This window comes from Felis catus, chromosome B3 (assembly GCF_018350175.1).
Source record: "Felis catus isolate Fca126 chromosome B3, F.catus_Fca126_mat1.0, whole genome shotgun sequence".
NCBI lineage: Eukaryota > Metazoa > Chordata > Mammalia > Carnivora > Felidae > Felis > Felis catus.
In genome coordinates, this window is record NC_058373.1 from 36131620 (window position 1) to 36153493 (window position 21874).

At 57.3% G+C, this 21874-nt stretch overlaps 1 protein-coding gene across 10 annotated transcripts in view; it reads right to left on the reverse strand.

The window, feature by feature from the left end:
* The window catches only part of PAQR5 (progestin and adipoQ receptor family member 5), a 74462-nt gene extending 55740 nt beyond the window's left edge, over positions 1-18722 (reverse strand). For 2 of the 10 annotated variants that reach the window (XM_045059108.1, XM_045059107.1), the window contains exon 1: positions 18560-18720. The gene's annotated coding sequence lies outside the window, so the exon portion shown is untranslated. The other 8 variants (XM_045059102.1, XR_006599046.1, XM_045059104.1 and 5 more) reach the window with 7 other exon arrangements.
* Positions 18723-21874: the final 3152 nt, after the last annotated feature.

Below are 21874 nucleotides of genomic sequence, written 5' to 3' on the forward strand. Positions count from 1 at the left end.
GGAGACTCTCCGAACATTTGGAATATCAACATGACGGTTGTGAAACTGACACCAGAAACGTTGCCTCAGAATCTCCATCAGAACAAGATAAAACCAAAGAACTGGAGGATAAGCTGGAAATGCTTTAAAAACAAAAACAAGGGCTCCTTATAAATAAACGGCTGCAGTCCTGAGAAAAAGCCAGAAGGCCTTGTCAGCGGAAAATACTCGAAGATATCTCACAAATATATCTTCTCACCATTCCCCGGCTAGGGTTAGAGCCAGGAACAGCTTCTGCTAGAAAATCTTACAGAGAAAAACATATTTGAGACACAGTGATACCACCAGCGTGCTTTTTAAAGACTCTGCTTTAAAAGGGGAATCAGATAATATTGCAACTTCCTATGTTTCACCATTGGATGCGGTGCTTTTGAAGCGTGTGGCTTTTAATGTGTTGGATGCTTCATCTGTGTTTAGCTCTCAGCATAGACTAGACCTATGTCTGTCTTTATAAATTTTATAGTTGATGTTCTAAGATGTTAATACAGTTTTGTCCTTTTTAATTATTGAATATTTGATTTAAATTTTTAAATGCCCTCTTATGAGCTTTGTGAAATACATGTAATATATTAAAACATTTCCATATTCTGGGACACACAGAGCAAGAGGGCCTTGGCTCTTTTACTCCAGGGTAAACTCTTCCCATGGGTAGTCGGAGCTAAACCTATGGGTGCTGGGCATGTAGCCCGGTGGTCCTCAACTCAGAACCACCTAGAAAGTGTTTATTTATTTTTTTTATGTTTATTTATTTGGGGAGAGAGACAGAGGAGGGGGGCAAGGGGCAGAGGGAGAGAGGAGAGAATCTCAAGCAGGCTCCTCGCTATCAACGTAGAGCCCACAGAGCCTGACGCGGAGCTCGATCCCATGAACCGAGCGGAGATCCTGACCTGAGCTGAGTGAGATTAAGAGTCAGAGCCTTGACCGACTAAGCCACCCCCAGGCGGCCCTCCACCTAGAAAGCTTTAAAATATACTGCTTCCCCCCAGCCCACCACAGCTCAGTTAGGATAAGCTCTCCAAAAGTCAGGTTGGGAAGGTGAAGCCCGGTGACGACAGGCACAGCCAGAGACGAGACAGCTGAGATTCTGACCCACCCAGAGCTGGCCTACCTACCACTGAGCTCTGCGGAGCGAGCACCAGGGCGTCCATATCTCGCAGCTCACTGGCCTCCATCCGGGGTGCGCGCGTGGGCAGGTTCCTCCCCCCGGGCTGGGAAAGGGTGGGTCCCTGCCAGGTTGATAGAAGGTGAATGCAGGCCCTGACTGTTGGGGGACCCCTTCACCCCAACGGGGAAGTGTGGGGCTGCTGGAGAACGCACAATCCGATCTCTACCGCCTTCCCAAGCCTCTAACCTGATGAGAAACTTAAAGTCTGAGATAAGGCTGTCAGCCTGCAAGGGAGCCCAGACCACAGGAGGAAGGAGAGGAGGGAGACCGGCGAGGACGGGGCACGCAGCGCCTTCCCACATCCTGGGGAAGCAGGTGTGGAAAACCGAAGGAGGTCATGCAGCCCCTAAGGTCAGAACCAAGACCCCCAGGGGGGTTCTCCTGGGAGGCGGGCTTCAGCTCAAGCCGCAGAGGCACTGTCCCCCAGTGAGGAAGGCCTGCTCCGTGGGCACTGAGCCCCCCACCTTGGAAGTGTCCAGATGAGATCTGAGGCACCTACCCTGGGGAGGAGGGTGAAGTCAGGGGTCCGGACAGGGGCCTGGCAAACCTCTTTCACATTAAGTCCCAAACTCAGCCGTGCATCCAAATAACCCAGGGGTTGTTGCTGCAGATACAGAACAGACTAGGCTGAGCCCATCTCGGGCTTTTGGAGTCAGAATCCTCAGGGGGGGGGGGGGGCAGCCCGGAGACCCGCCGGGCTATTAAGCTCCAGTGCCGACTCCCAGGCATGGCCCCATCCTGGGACAACTGTCCACCTCCATGCGGCCTAGATCCAGTCGGAGCCCAAAGTGAGCAGAAGTCCGGGGAGCTGGGGACCAGTGTCCGCAGGAGAAGGTGGAAAGTGTGCGGGTGGAAAGTGTGTGCTCAGTGAGCAGGTGCCCATGACTCAGCCCCTGCTGGGCAGAGTAGGAGAAATTACGGCTGCCCTCAAAGAGACCCCTTCTTTCTGAGGACACGTTTCATAATATTTTGAGGGATCGATAGGAAGGAAGGAGACAGACTTCTCTGAGGGGCCACCCGCCTCCCGGATACACCCCCCTGGGGATTCACAGCTACCTCGAAGGCCACACATCCACACTCGAATCGTCATCTGACCACCCCGCCACGCCTCTCTGTGCACGCGGCTCCCTCCGCAGGCAGACGGCCTGGAAAATTCTATCTCCCCTTCAGCGTCCACCTGAGCCCCTCAGACGCCAGCCCCTCACCTCCCATCTGCCCTGGGCCTCCTCTGCCAGTCCTGCTGCACGGGTGCTCCGGGGACAGCACATCCGCCTCCCTCCTGGACGGCGGGTCCCAGAAACCAGCGCCTGAGCTGCTAGGGAGAGCTCAGAAAAGATCTGCCCAGTGCGGTAGGGGAGTTCAGAGAAGGGGCCCAGAGCAAGGGTGTCGGGTAGTGAGGGAAGGTTCCCAGGGGAAGCCGAGCTTGAGAGGGGAAGGGTGGCCTGGCAGAGGAGAGAAGAGTGCCCCCAGGGACGGGGACTCTAAAGCAAAGGCCCAGGTCAGGAATGTGGGCCGGCATCCTGGCGGTGCAGGGTTCAGAGAGACAAGAGCTGCAGGAGGGGAAGGTACGAGGGTGGCGGGGGGCACGGGGAGGAGGCCCAGACCCCGCACCGCTGCCTGCAGCCCCACTCTGCGCCAGGTAGCTCAAAGCCACCTCCCTCCCCGACTCCTTCCTCGGCTGCTCAGAATTCGTGAGCTGCCTTCCTTAGCAATCGTGATCTTCCCCCACTGGGCCTGGGGCGGTGGGGGGAGCTGTTGACTGATTGAACTGGTGGGGAAACGAGTCCATGGAATTACTACCCAGGGAACACAGCCCCCGGGTGCCGGGCAAATGGCCAGGGGCAGCAAGGAGCCAGGGAAGTGTGACCAGGCGGAAGGAAGAGGGTCGCAGGGCGATGGGGAGGTGGCTGGCGCGTGCCCAAACCCTCGGCTGAGACCAGACGACGCTGAGGGTCAGAGAAGGACAGAGGGCCCAGCCAGGAAAGGGTATGGCTTCTACGTGGCCCCATAGCCACTGAGGAGCTCAGATAGGCAGGAGCCTCAGTCACACGCAGTCGTTCCCATCGGTGATGTGGGAGTCAGACGCACCTGGCTTTGAGCCCCGGAGCCTCTCCGGGCCTCACTCTCCTCCTCTGTTAAATGGGGATGATGTTGATTCGAAGTCCCTTGGTCTGTTCCAAGCCCTTATGGGCAGCGTATGCTCCGCTGGGCTTTGACCCTATGCGCCTGGGGGCGGGGGCACTTTCACAACCCCCAGAGTGACGACCTCTCCGGCCCGGTTCGGGCTTGGTGCACAGCAGGGGTTCAGTGGTGCCCCCGAATTTATGCTGACCCGACGGAGGACGTTCCTCCCCCCGGCCTGCCGTGGGCTACAAGGTAGATTGCAAAGCTGACCTTCCTTCCTCCTCACTGGAACGTTATTTTTCCTGCTAACCCCACATCCTAGCCAATACATTTCACAATATTTGAATACGGTGGATTCCGAGCCCCACGGGCTGACCTGTGCCACAGGTCCTTATTCTAGCATTGTCGAGCACCGGCTTTTTTCAAGGGCCGAGGCAAAATGCATTCGTCAAAAGCCCCTGAAAATGGGAATAAGAGGTCCTTCCAGATCAGCCCCCACAACTGTGCAGTCAGCGCTCAGGACGGTGGAAACGGCAACCCCCCACCTTCTCTGGACTTCCGCTGCTGGACCGCCTCTGAGGCCCCAGCTGGCCTGCGCCCCTGCCCTCAGGTCTGCCCAGAACCCAACTGGGCCACCAGGGTCCGCGGCGAGGAACCGGCGAGCGGGTGACGGTGGGAAGGGGGGGGGATTCTGGCTGCGTCTGTCCCTGACCCCGGCCGTCCCTGCCTGCTCCCAAAAGCCCCTGCAGCCACTGGTTGGTGTTGAAAATGATTCACTTTGCCCGGGGGGAGTGGGGGGGGGGGGACACACCAGGCCTCTACGTGAACAGTGAGAAGAAAACGACCATTTTTGTGCTTCAAACACGTCTCCCCAGCACATGTCCCCACGGCGTCCCACAGAGCGCCGTGAAGCAGCAAGCCCCGTCAAAAGGTCTCTCTTGCTTCTTGGCCCAGGGATGTCACACTGGGCTGCATCTGTGTGGGGAGGTAGAAAAGTGGTCGCCTCAACACGGTGAATTTCACCATTACAGATTCATTTGTTTGGGCTTTGAAGGAAGGGCCGAAGGTACATTCCAGGACACCGGGGAGAGGGGGAGGTGGCGCCGGGATTAGTTGAAATTATGGGAGGAAATTTCCGTCCCCTCACTTTCCACCCAGAGGCTCAGATCCTCCTCCCGGAGCAAAGTGAGTCCGCTTCCACGGGCACTGGGCAGCAGCTGGTGCTCATGGGGGAGAAATCAGGGCAGAGAACCCGGGCGCATTAGGGCCCATCCTAAACGGTTTGCGGGAAGATGACAAGGGCGAGGAGTCCAAAGACCTGGTGCACGTCTGACTGAGCTGTCCCTGGGAGGCCCAAGGGACCCTGCACACGCCGCGTGTCCTGCCTGTGCCTCAGTTTCCTCATCCCAGCATGAGAAAACGGGAGGCAGCCTACCTGCCCGCAGCAGCAGGTGCCTGGTTTGCGGTGCTGAAGGCACAAAGCGCTTTTGCTCACCCACTGCAGGGACAACGTCACCCACAGAGGCCTGTCCTCCTTACGCCTTGGAGCCCAAACAAAGCCGGCTGTAATGGAACGAGGCCCACCTTATCAGGAGGGGTGCTTTTCCTTTGAAAGTCAAATCTGAGGCCTTGGGACAATGAAGTGTGGGTGTTCCCACACAGCACACCCAGGCAGGCGGGGTGGAGGCCCATCTGGCCCAGCCTGGCCCAAGAGCCCCCCCAACCCGTCCCGGCTGGCTCCCCCCCTCCGTCCCCCTCCCCGGGGAATTCACTGCCTCAGACCCCTCTTCTGCTCTTTTGAGTCTTAAGGAAGCCCTGAGGACGGCAAGCAAAGGCATCCAAAGGGCAAAATTTCTCTAGAAGAGATGCCCGGTGTGAAACCCGGACCCAGAGACATCGGCCGCTTACCCAGGATCACACAGCATGGTGGTCCTAGGGTAAGTCCCGAAGCCCCCAGGCTTGCTGAGCAACATACCAACGCTCAAGCATCAGCTGGATCAGAGGAACTCGTCCGGGAGGACAGTGATTAAGCCAAGCCTGACTGCAGGGAGGAGGGAGGAGGGAGGAGGGAGGAGGGGGGGAGGGCAGCAGGGCTCTCACTTTCTCCCTCCCACATCCTCTCCCCAGCTTCATGGTTAAGCCAAATGTTTCATCCTCCTTCACACAATTTCCTTTTTTCTTTTCTTTTTTTTTTTTTTATCACTGCCATTTTTTTTGGTTTGTAAACCATCGGTCAGGTTCTAGAGAGGGTGTGTCCCCAAAACATCCGAGAAACGAACTACTAACATCCCACATTTCAGCTGCAGCTCCCCACCCCTACTTGCAAAAGGATCTCCCCCCCCCCAACCCCACAAGGCATCAGGGAGCCCCGATCTGGGGACACACTTGCTCCCTGCCCTGGGGGCATCCCAAGGACACTTCAGCCTCACGGAAGGGCAAGGTCACTGAGTCCATCCCCGCCACTGATCTAGCTTGAGGGCGCCCCAGGGCTCCCCTGCAAGCAGCCGGGACCCAGCACCGCCCCCACCGCTGTTGACAGAGCCCATGGGGACTCTGCTGCCTCCCGTCCCCTCCCATCCCAGCGGCTCACCTGTTGCCCCCAGGGAAGCCATCACCATCCTCCTGCCATCCTCCTGCCCCTCGACCTCCCCCATGGACAGCTGGCCCGCGGACTGCGAGAACCAGGGGCCTCCTCCCCAGACCTCCTTTCCCCTCCTTTCCTCTCCACACCTTTTCCACACCCACTGTCTGCTTGAGCTCTTCCTCTTTCAAGAACTCTGCTCTGCCAACCACAGCCCAGCTGGCTTCCCTTCATCCTCCGCGCTGGCGCTGGTGGCTGGGCCTGCACAGCATGTTGGTGAATCATTACACGGTGTCTTTCCTGGGGAGGCAAAGCAAATACGGCAGCATTCTAAGACCCACGGCACACGGCCCAGTTCAGAGTTCATAAGAGCTAGATAAGCACTCGGTGAATACGACGTTATTTCCCCACAAATTCCACTCTCGAAAAGGTAAATAATTCCCTGGGCAACAATAAAGAAATCGCAAGGTAGCATGACTAATCGCCGGCTGTGTGCGTGTGTTTGTGTATGAACTCCCTTTGGACTCGCTCACCCAGAGCGCACAGGCCCGGGACCTAGGCCCACGTGATCGGAACAGGCAAACCCTCCCCGCCACCCTCCCCGAAAAGACGCCGCGTGGTGTGCCGCAGCGTGGATCGGCGAGGGCCCCCCCGGCTCCAGCACAGCAATGCCGTCGCCGAACGTTCCGCCACTAACACCCCGCTCGCCATGGTTCGAAGGCTATTTGGTCTTTAAGAATGCTTCTCCCAATTCAGATGCCACTCTGCGGCTCAAAACCCGCTGGCATCTGAGCCCGAGGGAGGCTCTGGAAGAGAGGAGGGGGTGTTCACGGGGGAGACAGAAAACACCACGCTGGTGGAGGCTCTCTTGAGACAGGAGGGGAAACAGGGCCGCTGTGTAAGCAACTGAAGGGTGGGAGCAGGGTGCCGGTGTGGGGCTGGTGGTTGCAAGCTGGGGGAGTGAAGGCGGGGAGGCGAATTCATCCATGGATGGGTGGTGTTAACGTGCCATCAAAAAGGTAAGGGGGCGCCTGGGTGGCTCAGTCGGTTGGGCGTCCGACTTCGGCTCAGGTCACGATCTCACGGTTCGTGAGTTCGAGCCCCGCGTCGGGCTCTGTGCTGACAGCTCGGAGCCTGGAGCCTGCTGCGGACTCTGTGTCTCCCTCTCTCTCTCTCTCTGCCCCTCCCCTGCTTACACTCTGTCTCTTTGTCTCTTAAAAATAAATAAACATTAAAAAAAAAAAAGGGTAAGGTGCAGGGAGGCCACTGTCTTCCTGGGAGTTGGGTTGGTCCTAACGTGGGGTTAGACCACCTGTCACTGTTTAGACTCACCATCAGAAGCAGCCCCACCTTGAGCCCCCACAGGGAGCTCACACAAAGTCAAAGTAGTCTTGGGAATTTTAAAAAAAACCCGCTTTCAACAAGTATCCACAGGACCCACCCTGCATCTTGGACCCTATCACCTACCTCTTCTCCCCCTTCCGTGATCAGACCTGCCCCCCTCTCCTATCTTCTTCTCCAACCTCACTTTGGACCTCTGCCCACCCTCCTCCACCTCCACGGCCCTGTGCCTCCTCCTCATCTGTGCTCCTGCCATCCCCACCACCAAGGCCTCTCCTCATCTCCAGGCCACCTCCTCCAGGAAGCCTCCCCCTCCCCCCGGACAGCCTGCTTATTTAACCACCCACACTGTGACAGTTTTGGAGCCTCACTGGGACCGGCAGTCGACAAACCCTCATACTCTGTCCCTGTCCAGGGGCACTGTTGTCTCAACTGTATGCATAGGGTTTTAACGTATGGAAGTGACCAAGGGACACGCGGAGAAGCTAATGCCCTTGAAAGAAGATTTTTATTACTTACATTTCCCGAGAGGGAGCATGTTACACCTCCCAGGGCCACATGGAAAAGCACCCGTGTTGGTCAGGGGGCAGAAAGGAATGAGGGGAAGACACAGGCCACTGCCTTTATTAGGGTTTCCATGGGGAAGGCAAGGCAGGGCACGGTGACTAGCTTAGGGTTGGCTAGTTTGAACAGTTCAGGCGGGCTCTGGGGCACAGGGGCTGTCCCCAGTTGTCTGGTCCCTGGCCCCGGGTGGTTCAGGGCAGGGGACGTTATGTGGCGTGTAAGAGTGAGATAAGGAAGGCTCCAGATCACAGGCAAGATATAAACAACTGGGACCGTTAGTCTAAGAAAGCACATGATGCATCCACTTGCCTCCCGGCATCTAGCTGAGTTTCCAGTGCTTTTTAATCAACTGCTCTCTGGCTAACACCATCAGTCTCCTGCCCCGCTAGCTTTCTGATTCCTCGTCAACACAACCCCATCCCTGGACTAACTGCAGACTCCTCCCTCCCTCTGCCTGTTACACAACAGAGAGGAGTTTCCCAACCGGGAACTCACCCCAATGCTTCCTCAGGGACCTCCCCACCAGGGACCCGCCACTCAGTTGACTCTCTCCCTCGGCATTCATAATTGTTAAAAAAATAAATAAATAAAATAAAATAAAATAAAATGCAGCGACAGCCAAAAACTTCTTGATCAACTGTGGGGGAAACACTTGTAACTGATCTTCTAGACAAAACACTAGTTTCCTTCATATATAAAGATCGCCTCCAATTCAATAAGAAAAAGACCAACCACCTGAGAGAAAGGAGGCGAAATATATGAAAAGACAGTTCATGGTAAAGAAAACACAAGCGGCTCTCAGGTCGGTGAACACAGCCAAGAATTGCAAATTAAAACTCTATTGAGAAACTATTTTTACCTTCCAGGTTGGCAAATGTCAGCAAGTTTGGTAACACTTCACGTAAGAGGGCATGGGACCAGAGCACCCTCATCCACCGCTGGAGTGTATCTTTCTAAACTTTTATGGAGAGCGGTCTGCTGATATCTTTCAAAATCCAAACACACACCCTTCCGGCCCTTCAATTCCTCTCCTGAGGCTTTATCCCACATGAACCGCCTACACTGCAAAATGACTAGATGACAAGGCGATTCAGTGGGACGTTGTTTGTGACACCCCAAAACCAGGAGATTCATCAAATAAATGTGCGACATCCATGCAGTGGCACATTCTACAGCCTTGAACACTCGAGGGACCAATCTGGAAGCATCCCAATAGAGCTAAGTGGGGAAACAACAAATGAAGGGCACCCGTGGGCCACCCTTTGGGGGAGAATGAATCGATACACGTTTTTACTGATTCGTGCCAGAACCGTCTCTGGAAGGGTACGTAGGAAGCTGGTGAAGCTGCTTCCAGGAAGGGGAGTGCGCTAGGAGGCCAAGGGAGACGGGAGACAGAGACTTTTCACAGGGAAGTCTCTGCAATTTAAAATTTTTTCGGCACCACGTACATTTACTTTCTAAGAAAAAAAGGCGGGGCGGGGGGAGGGTGGGCAACAGGCGGATGACATAAACAGAACAAAACCTTCCCTGACCCGCCTCCCTTTCTGGCTTCCTCTCACCTCCACAGAGGTGTCTGTACCTCTGTTTCTCCAGACACGCCCGCTGCCTCTGTTCCCTCCTGCCCCGCTGCCTCGGCCCGACCTGCCCCAGGGCACCGGGCTCCTTGATTTCTGGTCTCCGACTCCAGTGGCCACTCCGGCCCCACTGACCTCACGGCGGCCTCGCCCTCCTCCCCGACTCTCCCCCGCACCAGGCACCACGGTTTTTCTCTGCTCCCTCTCTGGGAGCTCCTCCCCAGTCTCTACATGGTGGAGCTCGCTTCCAGGTCCGTTCGCTCTCCCTGGGCTGCCTCGTCCACCCCAGGGTTTCACTCATCATGGGTATGCATGTGACTCCCAGACGTGTACCTCTAGCCAGACCTCTCTTCTGAGCTCAGGGCCCCACCTGGAAGCCTCCCAGGGGGCTCCAACCCAATATGCCCAAACGTCACTCGCCAGCCTCCAACAGTTCCATCCCGCGCGTCTGGGAGGCTCCCTGGCCTGTGCTCCCTCCCAAGCACCCCAAGCGTCTGGCCCCTCTCCCCACCTCCACCATGCCTCCCCTGGCTGGTCTCCCTTGACGCTCTTCCCCACGTCAGGGCCTGAGCACACACTGTCACCTAAGCCCGGAGTACTCTCCCCCGCTCCCCACGTCTGTTTCATCTTGATTAATTCTTGCATATCTTCTAGAGCGTGGATTAACATCGTTCCTGCAAAACGCATCTCCCGGCCTCCGGACCGACGGATCTCAACTGAAGGTGATTTCTGTCCCACCAGGGGACATCGGGCAACGTCTGGGAGACATTTTTGGGTGTCACAAATGGGCTGGGAGTGTGTGTGGCTACTGGCACCCAATGGGCAGAGGCCAGGGATGCTCCTGAACGTCCCACAAGGCACGAGACAGCCCCCCCCCCCCGCCCCGCACGACGCGGGATGACCTGGCCCAGAATGGCAGTAGCTCTGAGGTGAGAGACCCTGACCTGGACTAAATCATGGACCGTTGACACCCTCTCAGTACACGCTCTACTTCCGCCGGGGATCGCCCATCCCGAATGTGATTCCATGCGTAACTGTGCAAAGATATTGGCCGAGTTCCATTTCCTAAGCTTTGGAGGATGCGTAAGTGAATTACACTTCCCGGCTCACGGTATGTGATGCGTAACCAGCTCACGTTTATCTATCCCCCACCCCCAGCACCCAGCCCCAAGCGCAGAGACCGATGGTGTGGATTGGTATGACGCGCTCAGGGCGGGGCGGACCCGGACCAGGCAGGGGTGGCGTCCTGGCCTCCGGCTCTTCTGGGCCCTCTGTGCCATCCCAAGGTCGCCCCTTCCGTGTGGTCCCACCACTCTGCACCCCACTCCGACCCTCGTCCCCACCCCAGGGGTCCTAAGAGACCCTTCCAGACCATCGGGCCCCAGCTTGCCCCTTGGTCATCTTGCCAAACAGGCCACTCCCCCATCAGCTGACCCAGGCAGGGGCAGGCACCTTGGTTCACCCAGCCGCCGAAGCAGGTCCACCCTGAGACCTGCTCCCTCCATGCACACCGGCGATCCGGCTTCAGCGGTACCCAGTTTTGACCCACCTGGCCCTCGCCTTAAGCGTCTTTCCCTCCCAGTCCGCCCGTGACACCACCCGCATGGATATCCTTCTGGCTGGTATCACTTCCCAATTAAAAACCCCTTTAGCACCTCTTACAGCCTGAAGCCAGGAGCCCAAGTTCGCCAGCCTGGTCCACCCACCTTTCGAGGTCCACAACCCTCTCCACGGCCCCCTCGCCAGCCACACCCAGCTTCAGCAAGCACACGCACCACCACTGTGCTCCACGGCACGGGTCGGCCCTTCCTTCCCCTGCCCTGCACTCCCCCGCCTCTCCTCTACCTGGATGCTTGGATATCTCGTGTTCACCATTAACATCCACTTCTGACACCTCTTCCTCACCAGTACGGCGATGCCTCAAAAGGTTAACCGCAGAATTTCCATCTGACCCGGCAAGTCTGCTGCTGGGAATATACACAGAAGAACTGGGAGTGGGGACCCAAACGGATTATCTGCACACCCACGTTCATGGCTATACTACTGGCAACGGTCAAAAGGCAGCAGCAACCCAAATGTCCACCAACAGGTGAATGGAGGAAGAAAATGTGGTATATACTTAACGGTGGAATGTTATTCAGCCTTTTTTTTTTTTTTAATTGTCTTTAATGTTTGTTTATTTTTGAGAGAGAGAGAGAGAGAGAGAGAGAGACAGAGCACGAGCAGGGGAGGGGCAGAGAGAGAGGGAGACACAGAAGCTGAAGCAGGTTCCAGGCTCTGAGCTGTCAGCACAGAGCCCGACGTGGGGCTCGAACCCGCGAACCATGGGATCGCGACAGGAGCTGAAGTCTGGCGCTTAACCTACTGAGCCACCCAGGCGCCCTGCTATTTGGCCTTTATAGGGAAGGAAATTCTGATGCACCTAATGAACTTTAAAACATGATGCTAAGTGAAGAGCCCAGATGGGGGGCTCACATGGCGTGTGATCCTGCTTACACGTGGGACCCAGAACGGTCCGATTCACAGAGGCAGAAAGAACAGTGGCAACCAGGGGCTGCGGGATGGAGGGGACGGGGAGTTAGTGTTTAACGGGTTTAGACTTTCAGTTAGTATTCAGTGGGTACGGAGTTTATAGGGCACACCTGTGGCTCTGCAATTAAGTACTGAATCTTTGTCCTCTCGGACCGATGGTGGGGGTTCCTGAGGTTGAGCCCCATGTCCGGCTCCCTGCCGACAGCGGGAGATTGGGATTCTCTCTTTTCCTCTCTCTCTCTCCACCCCTCCCCCCCACTCTCACTCCCTTTCTCTCTCTCAAACTAAATACGCTTTTAAATAAAAATAGTAATAACATTGTTGTGCACACTTGAAAGCTGTCAAGAGCAGCTCATAAAAGTCAACCTTGGGGGCACCGCGGTTTGTGAGTTCGAGCCCCGCGTCGGGCTCTGTGCCGACGGCTCGCAGCCCGGAGCCCGCTTCGGATTCTGTGTCTCCTCTCTCTCTCTCTCTCTCAAAAATATTAAACATCAAGGAAAAAAAAAATGTTTTAAGTCAACTTTGTATGGGGACCGATGGTGATCCCCTCGCAGTGTATGCTAATATCAAATCATTATGTTGTAAACCTGAAATCAACATGTTAAACATTAGTTATACCTCAGTAAAAAAAAAAAAATAAAGAAAGAAAAAGAATGAATAACCCAAACCAATCATCTGGGTTAATGCCATCCCAAATCTCACAGCCTGCTGTACCCAGAACAATGACTTACTTCCAGGATTCACTGACAAACCCCTTCCACCCCTGGAGGAGACACATTTTCGCCCTTCCATCAGGCAATGAGGTCAGAAGGGGCTTCTGTGGACAAAGTTAATAAACAGCTAACTTGGGAGGAATAAACAAAATAAAGCCAGGGCTGGGTCAGTGCAGGCGTGTGTGGCCCTTGCGTCTGACACCACTGGGTTGCATCCCCGCCCCCCACCCCCACCCCCCCGGCTGCCCACTGGCTGGGCTGATTCACTTCCTGTGTCCTCTCAGGGGCAGGCAGCCAGAGAGGGGACAGGGAATGTGGAGGAGAAGCTGAACCCTTAGGGCACGTAGAGACTAGTAGTCACTGGCTGGAGGGCTTCCGACCTTAGTGCTCATGGGGACCACAGGCCTGCCCCCTCCCATCACCTTCTTATGTAAGCCAAGGTCTGGAAGGCAGAGTGAACTTGGCCTTGGGGCTCAGCAAGAGGCAGTGGCCCAGAGCCTCCCTTTTCCTCATAGCTCACGTCGCACCCTACAAGCCCTTGGAGCCCCTATCCCCAGGCCCCCCGTTCATGCACTGTCCATATTCATAAAATAGGGGCTGGAAAAGACAAATGTGTCCCTAGTCATCAAGGTGTCTTCAACCAGAGACCCCCTGGGGTTCTCCACCGGAGATGATTTTGCCTCCGGGACATTTAGCAACATCTGGAGACATCGTTGGTCGTCAAGACGGAAGTGACAGGTGGCCCCGGCGCCTGGCATCCGAGGGGTAGAAGCCAAGGTTGCTGCTAAGCATCCCGCGACGCACAGGGCGGCCCCCACCCCCACAACAAAGACCTGTCCTGCTCCCAGACGTCACTAGCGCTGAGGTGAGAAACCCTGATCTAAGCCAAGCTGTTTTCTACCGATGAGGCCCACCCAGGAAGGGACAGGGCCAAAGTCACACCGTGATATAGTATCAGAATTAGCACCCACGGTTCCCCACCAGCCACAGCAGCCTCGAGCTCCCAAGAGTGCAGTGACCAACTCAAAGATTGGTACTGGGCTGGCAGAGTGGCCCAATTTAGGACCACGCGACCTAGAAGCCCAGGGTGGCTGGGCTCTGGGCCTTTGACAGGCTCCCAATCACTTCTACCGCGGTCAGCCTGGCCAGGGGGCTCCCGAATAACTGAAGGGGAAAAAATGCCTCATGGGCGATGGTGTGCTCAGGCAAAATGCGGGCTTGAGGCCTAGGCAAAATTCACCACTCACACCCCGCAGAGCACGCTGGGGGTGGTCAGGGCCACAAGTGAGGCCAATCCTGTGAAACAAACCCTGCCTTAGAGGACACGGCAAGGGCAGGAGTTACAGCTTGGGTCACTGCTCTGGGACACGCTGCCTTTTCTCCCAGACACTAAAAACAGCTGTGTCTCTTGCACCTGTTGGCCCCTCGCTGCCACCTGCATAATTTCAAAATAATGTCTAGAGTCACCCTGTCCTTTTCCCCAAGCAACCAGCCCCAGGTCTCCAGGTACCGGGGTGCAGGCCAAGGCCTCAGAGCTGACTGTGCAACCCCATCGTTGAAGAAGGGCTGACTCACGCTATGTCACAATAGGCGAACTTTTCCATTCGCTGTTGCTGGAAGCCACCGAACTTGTAGTGATGGGGGCGATAAAGAGAAGGCCAGGGGTCAGGAATGCATAAGCTATGTCTCGGGTCAGGGTCTCGCCTGCTCCAGGGGAAGGGAGCCCGTAGGGAGCAGTTGGGGAGCAAGGAGGGGGGGACCACAGTGGCCTGGGACACAGGAGGAGTCACCATTATGGATTCACTTCTTCAGGCAAAGCATTTTCTTTGTCCGCCCCCCCCATCCCCTGATCCCCTTCCTCCCCAATTTTTTCCAAACAGCTGATAAACTCATAAACACGTACATCCCTAGAGGCACAACTTCTGGGTGTCTCCCCCAACACCAAGGCACAGGGGCATTTCCGCTCTGCATCTGGCAAACCACAATGAGAATGGAAAAGGATCTGGGGGTCAAGAGCAGAGCTCGGGGGAAACAGCCAAAGCTCCCCAAGGCGGGTGCTGGCCACCCTGGCGTCCAGGCTCTCTGTGCCATCTGTGTGGCCCGCTGGGTCGTACAGAGGCAGCACGGCCGAGAGGCTACGGCCGTCCAGGGTACCTCTGGCCCCCCTCTCCCTCTGCCCAAGTGTTATCTTGGGCAAAGTTACACCACCGCTCTGGGCCTCGGTCTCCACATCTGTCAAATGCAGACGACACGGGTTTCAACGTCATGGAGTTATTGTAAACCGTTATTAACCGATTCGTGCAGAGAGGTTAGAACACGGCCTGGCAAACAGCTAACAATTACTGAATGCTTATGACTGGTATTAAAATGCAACGATCACCCTTCCAACCCCTCCAAGCCATCGGGGAAGAAGGCAGGAGCCACATTTCCTGTGAGTGTGAAGAGGAAATGCCTCCAGGGACCTCACCTCCCACCTACGGCCCTACTAGCTTCCTCCGGAAGTCATCTTTGTCCCATCTCTTCTCCTCCAATTGACTCCACAGGGGCCCAGAGTTTTGCCTTGAGACACAGATAAAATTCCTTTGCTGAAGATGGTGGCTGAAAAGAACCATGGGGCGGGGCCGAAGCCGCTTGGTGTGTGTGTAGGTGTGTTCCATATTTTCTATTGCATAGGAAGTTCCGGCTTCTACTGTAGATAGTTCTTGGACCTCAACTCCACCCCCACCCTCGAGCTTCTCCATCATGCTTGTCCCTGCACTGGGGTAGTTCTTGGGTCCTCCAAGGAAACCACTCTGATCAGATTCCTAAGTGAGGTCTCAGAGCCCCAAGCCTTCCCCAGGGCCGTGGGCAGAATAATGTCCTCACTCTTCCCAGCCCACACATCTGGTCACACCTTCTCAGACTGGTTTGTTAACCTTGGCCCATGATCTGAAGCTCCATCCTTCCCCCCAGGGCTGCCTGGGGACCTGGCTCTGGTCCTCCTCCTTGGTTCCCCAGTGTCCCGGGGAATTTTAAAAGACTGCCTGGAAAGGCCACTGTTTTCGCCACTAACTGAGGAACTTCCCACCTCTGGAGAGCAGCACTGGGAGTTTTCTTTGGGGGATGGGAGCACTAAAGGGGAGCACTCCTCCCTGGCTCTCTCAGTTCTCGGGGTGGCCATGCGTTCTGCCTGGGAGCTGCCTCTCTGGGTGACCTGAAGGTTCTTGCCAAGGCAGCTCTCAAGCACCGCGAGTAACCAGGTGCAGGGGACAGAGACCCAGCTTTGAACGAACTTGAGTTCCATCAAGAAGAACTCCAGCTCTGCCTCCAACAGGTCACTCTGGGCCTCAGTCTCCCCGTGAGGAGAGGAGGGGTGGGGCTGAATGTGTTCATTTATTCAACACACATTAAGTAACCACCCATTACACACAAGCCACGGCGCCGATCCCCGGCGGCAGAGCCGTGACTAAAACCGACAGAAAGCCCTGCCTTCACGGCCCTGATATGCTAACCGGGAAGACAGATGATAAACGAGATAGAAAAGGAAACGAGACAGGATGTTCGCTGATATGGAAAATACAGCACCGAGGGGGTAGAAGGGATACGGCCTCTAAAGCCATTCCAGCTGAGAAATTCTGGGTCTAAACCTCTTCCCCTACTGGGTTCTGGTTAAGACCCAGGAACTGGCAGAGGCCTCCTCCAGGGAAGACAACTGACCAACTCTGGCTGTGCGGGCCTGTCCTGAGGGCAAAGGGGACACCTGGGCCGGCTGGGGAGTCCAGGGCTACAGGGCTCCTGGCAGGGCCTCAAAAGTCTTCAGGGCCCTGCCATGGAAAAGCCTACACCCCCTGCCATGCTTCCCCACTTGACCATGGCCTAGAATGAGCCAGACACTGACCACCTCCTCCTCTAGGGGCTCTCAGACCCCTCCGGTCCCTCCTCCTGCAGCCTCCCCTGTATGGTAGAATGTTCTCTCTGCTTACATAAGGATGGGGGGAAGGATTTAAAAAAATCCAATTTTAGCACCTTCTCTTCCTGTAGAGACTGTGTTTGATCGGTGAATACTTCCTGTGAACCTACTGTATGCTCAGGATAAGACCAGCTCTCTGAGGGAGACCAAAGATGTATGATCGCTTCCCAGACGTATTCACAGGCCACGTGGGGAGCTCAGGCTAACACACATACACAGGAGGAAATCACCATCATCTCTTACAGTTTGCTGGGAAGCTTACAGAGCCCTCTGGACCGCTCACTCATAAAACCACGCAGACTCTATTGTCCCCGTGTTACAAATGAGGAAACTGAGGCATGCACCGTCTCTGCCCTCCATCCATGGTTGCCCCATGAATGGGTAAGGAGAAGGAGGAGGCAAAGAGTCAAGTTTCCAATGAGATTTCCTGGAAGGCTGGGTAGGACTCCAGTGCAAATGGGACAGAGGCCTCGGTCTCCTAGGGCAGGGCGAAGCCGGGCACATAACCCACCTCCCTTGGGCCTGACAATTGGATCCAGGGTAAAGGCAAAGCCTACCTGTCTGGAAAAGCACTGGGGATTATGGATGCGCTCTCTGGTTTATAAAGCATCAAACCGCCCCAAGTGGGTGTCAAGGACCCTCCGTGGCAGGAGGCACCTTTCCAGTCCAAAGGAAAGAATCTCTGCCCTTCGAGGTTGATTCAGTCCCTTCCTGTTGGGCAGCCTCTGGGAGCCGGGAAACTATGGCTACAGCAGTGAACAAAACAGGTGCCTGCCTCCCGCAGTCCTGGAGCTTAGCAAGGAGCTGGCTCTCTCTTGAGGAGCCGCCTGACCGGATTTTACTTCTTCTTGGAGGTGCCCTTTCCTGACCTACCCCTTCCAGAAGAACCTCCAGGGAAGAGGGGAGGAGGGGGAGAAGAAAGGAACCCCTGCTGAGTCAGAGGCCTGAGCACCAACCACCTGGCTCTAGGAGACTGGTTTGAAGTTCAGGTCTACCATATTTTCCCCCCCCAAATGACAACCTGTTTGAGACTCCTCCTCCCCCCCCCGCCCCCCCCAACCTTGCTAATGGGATAAGACCTACTACCTCGCTGGTTTATTGGGGGGGGGGGGGAATGAAATCAGCGACGCGTCCATGCTAGTGATGTTAGCTCTTACTCTGATCCACGCACCTCCCTCATCTGCTCTCTCGGGTTCTGCGTGGAAACGGGCATCTTTCACCCCCGTCCTCACACTGAGCTGGGCGTCCTCGCCGCCTGGGCTGCACGAAGCCCATTCTGCTCAGGTCCGCAAGGGTCACAGAGCTCTAGACCTAGCTAGGCCCCTGCCGGGCTGGTGGGGAAAGGGGGGGTTGGGGACGCCACCCTCCCTCCTGCTCTCAACTCATCCGACTGGGGCTTGGGGAGTGCCTGGGGGGAGCCAAGGATGCCCAGCCGGGCGGCGGCCTGCCGGAAGACAGAACAGAAGCCGGGATGCCCCGGTGGCTGGGCACCCACCTCAGCAGGGCCCAGCCGCCCCCCACCCCGGGCAGGGGACGCCCCCTCACCCGCACCCCGCCTGGCGCGGCCGGCTCTCCCGTCGTGGGTCTGGCCCCCGGGCGGCGGGAAGCGCGAATGTAAACATCCCTCCAGAATTCACCAACTCCGCAGTCCCCATCCGAGGACTCTGCTCAGGAGCTCGGGGACGGGCGGGGAGGGGCGCAAACGCCCAGGGGAGTGAGAGATGGGACGCGCGCGAGAGGGCCGGCATCCCCAGGTGTCCGCGGAGACCCGGCGCGCCCGCCCCAGCTCCGCTCGGGCTCCCCGCGCGGGGACGTGCGAGGCCGCGGATGCCTGTCGCCTCCGCCCGGGGCGCGGCGGTCCCGGCGCAAACTTTCCTTCCGCGAGCGGCCCTTGGCGACCTCGGCGGGCCGCGGGCAGCGCGGGGGCGACGGCGGGGTGCGCGTGGACCCCAGGCGCGGGGTTCCGCCCTCGGTTACCTGGGTTCCGAGGGGCGCCGGCGTCCGGCGAAGGGGGCGCAGAGACGCGGCACCGGCAGGCCGGACACCGGGACGCTCCTCCGGGGCCGCTGCGGCCCCCAGACACGCGGGCGCTGCACCTGGCCCGGCCGGTCTGCGCGCCTACCCCGTGGGTCCCGCCCCCGGTCCCCTCCCGCCCGGGGCGGGGCGCGCAGGCCCCGGGGAGGAGCCGAGGGCAGGGGGGAGGGCAGGGGGCACCGCGGGGGCACCCCTCCCCGCGCGGCCCGCACTGAACCACGTGCCACCGACGCCGGACTCGGTGACCTCCGGAGCGGCGCCCACCGCTCGCCCCGCCTGAGATGCCACCGAAGCCGTGCGCCAGGTGGAGTCGCGTCTAGGCCCCCGTCGCCCGCCGGACCCCTCCGCACGCTGCACCGCTCGCACCCCCACTCCCGGGGGCCGAGGGCTGGGAGCCTGCCCTTCAGAAGAATGCATGGGGTGGAGCACAGAGAAGGAAAAAAACAACCGGGTACCCGCAGCCCCACCCCACCATGATCTCTCCCCACCCCTGGCTGTTCTTGGCCTTGGCCAAGCTCCACCGGCTCTCTCCGGAATGCCCCTGCCCAAGGGAGCTTTGCCACCCTCTCCCTTCCCCAGGACTCCACTTCCCAGGCCTGGAAGGTGCCGGGCCTGGACTTCTGCCACTCAGTGGACACAGCAGAAAGAGTCACAGGGACACAGGGGACAAAGAAGAAACAGCCACCCAGACTGTGTGGCTACTCCCAGGTGCTGAAGGAACAAGTTGTAGGTTGTTCCTGCCTGCCCCCCCCCTCCCCCAACTCTCCTAGAGGAATTCTGGAAAATGCACCCTTTGGACAAAACTTCCAGAATGAAATGGGGGGCGGGGTTGACCTTCCTTGCCTGCCCAGGTTGTCTGAGCTCTTTTCTTCTGCCTGCCTTGCCTTGTTTGTTACATGTGCAGACACAGTGTGCAGACACATGTGCAGAGCACAGGACCAGGAGTCCAGAGGCCTCCATTTAGCTCTGTGGCCTTGGGCGGGTCTCTAGCTCTTCCTGAGCCTCAGTTTCCCCATTTGCCGTGAGTTGATCTCTCAGGCCCTTTTTACGGATCCTCAATGGTGCTATTGGGCATCTTGCTTAGGTTGGCCTGCAGCTGTGCATCACATAAAGAAGTGTGTGCACGTGTGTGTGTCTCACTTGTCCTTTCAGATTCAAGTTCTTGGAGGGAAGGCATGAGGCCGTACAAACAGGCAGCCGTGCTGTGCAAACCAGAGCTTGACAGGAGTGGGGGGGCATGGAGTGGATCCCAGTCTCAGCTTATGCCGAACTCAGAGTGGCCTCGTAATCCCTGCTTTGCCTTCACGAGGGTTTGGGGGACTGAGATTTGAGACGTGGAGCCCTTTGTGGGGGAGGCAAGGCCACAGGTGGTGTCCCTTCTGATGTCATCTTTATTTTTTAATGTTTATTTTTGAGAGAGACAGAGCACAGGCAGGGGAGGGGCAGAGAGAGAGGGAGACACAGAATCAGAAGCAGGCTCCAGGCTCCGAGCAAGCTGTCAGCACAGAGCCTGACGCGGGGCCCGAACCCACGATCTGTGAGATCATGACCTGAGCTGAAATCGGACACTTAACCCACTGAGCCACCTAGGTGCCCTGTAACATCATCTTCAGATGTCCGGGACAGAGATGGGCTTTGGAGGCAGAATAGGGCGTGAGGTGTTTAAAGCCAAATGCTGGCCTGGCCCCCAGCTTGCAGAAGCTGTTGGCACGCACAAGGCAGGCACACAGCCCACCGCTGAGCAGAGACAGCCAGTGCCCCACCGGACTCCTGCCCACCGCAGGCCTCTTTGTGTGCACCTTGGGGACTGAAGAGGGACGACTAAGTGGCTCCCGGAACCTAAAGGAGTGTGGTCGGTGGATCTTGGCCAAACACCTGGTCACCAGGGGCCACAGCCCCCACCTGTGCTGCTGGGAGACGAAAGCCTAGCTGAGTGGTTAAACAGGAACCCTCTGGAGAGGGCTGTGGAGCAAGAAGAGGCTGCTGGGGAGAAGTGGGGAGCAGAGGAGAGGGTGCTGGAGTCCCAGGGAGGGTCTGGAAAGCTGGGCTGGGATCGGTCGACCTTGGGGGATTTTGAGGCCACACCGGTTGGGAGATAGGGGCACGGGACATTTCTGGAGAGACCCGGACCCCAAATTACCCAACGAAGCAGCCGATGATATGTCAGGAGAGGCAGCGAGGTGACATGGAAAGAGCACCAGGAGTCAGGCAGCCTGGATGCAAACGGCCTTGAGCAGCTGTTTCTTTATCTGCGAGCGGGGATCGGAATCCTGCTCCTCGTAGGGTTAGCGTGGTGACCACAGAATGCGTTTGGAAGTGCTTTGGGCGCAGGAGTGCTGCGTGAATTCAACATTCAGGCTTTGTAGTTTCTTTTCAAGGGCCTCAGCGAACATTTGTGGGACCGGCCCAGCGGGGGGGCAGGCACTACGTGTCCTCGTGGCCATGGGAGGTGGACCACGGAAGGGTGTGGGGGGATGTCTGCAGTGGTCCGAGGGACCGAGGAGGGGTAGGGGAAATGGAGAGCATCACTCAGAAACGTCAGTTCTCTTTGGGGACACCTTTATAACACAATGCAAATATCCTTTTTGGGCAGAGCCCCGCCCTCCATCCATACGTCGCAGAATCTACATTTCTCCCTCTTGCCCTCACTGCCCCCTGGGCGTGCAGGGTGCCAGGTGTCGGAAGTACTTTTCCCAGCCAGGAGCCCACTCCTCAGGGGGCTCACCAGCTCCTCCCGGGTGGCCCCAGACGGTCTGTCCCCTTTGTCCAGAAGGCTTTATCTGACAGCAAGAACTGTGCACCCCAAACATAGCAGGACTCAGGAGCCTCTTGCACCCAACGCTCACTTAGCCCCTCCTCTTACCTCCCCTGCGATGGAGTCTTCAGGCCGGGCTTCCTGCTCCACTTGGCAGATGAGAAAACGGAGGCCGGGAGAGGGGTCAGCGCTTGCCCGACAGTGCCTCTGACGAGGCTCTTCCCTTGCTGCATCGGGGCTGGAAGTATTAGCCTCATTTCACTGGAGAAGAAGTCGCTGCTCAGGGGGAGTACATGATTGACAGAAAGGCCTTCTCTCACTATCCTGGGGGCTAGAAGTCTCCAATCGCTAAGTCAGCAGGGCCACGCCCTTCGAAATTTCCGTAGGAGAGTGAGTCCTGATCTCTTCCAGCTTCTGTGGGCTCCAGGCGGTACTCAGCTTGCGGGGGCGTGACTCCAGTCACACTCCCTTCTCCTCCGTGTCTCGCTGGGTCCTCTCCTGTT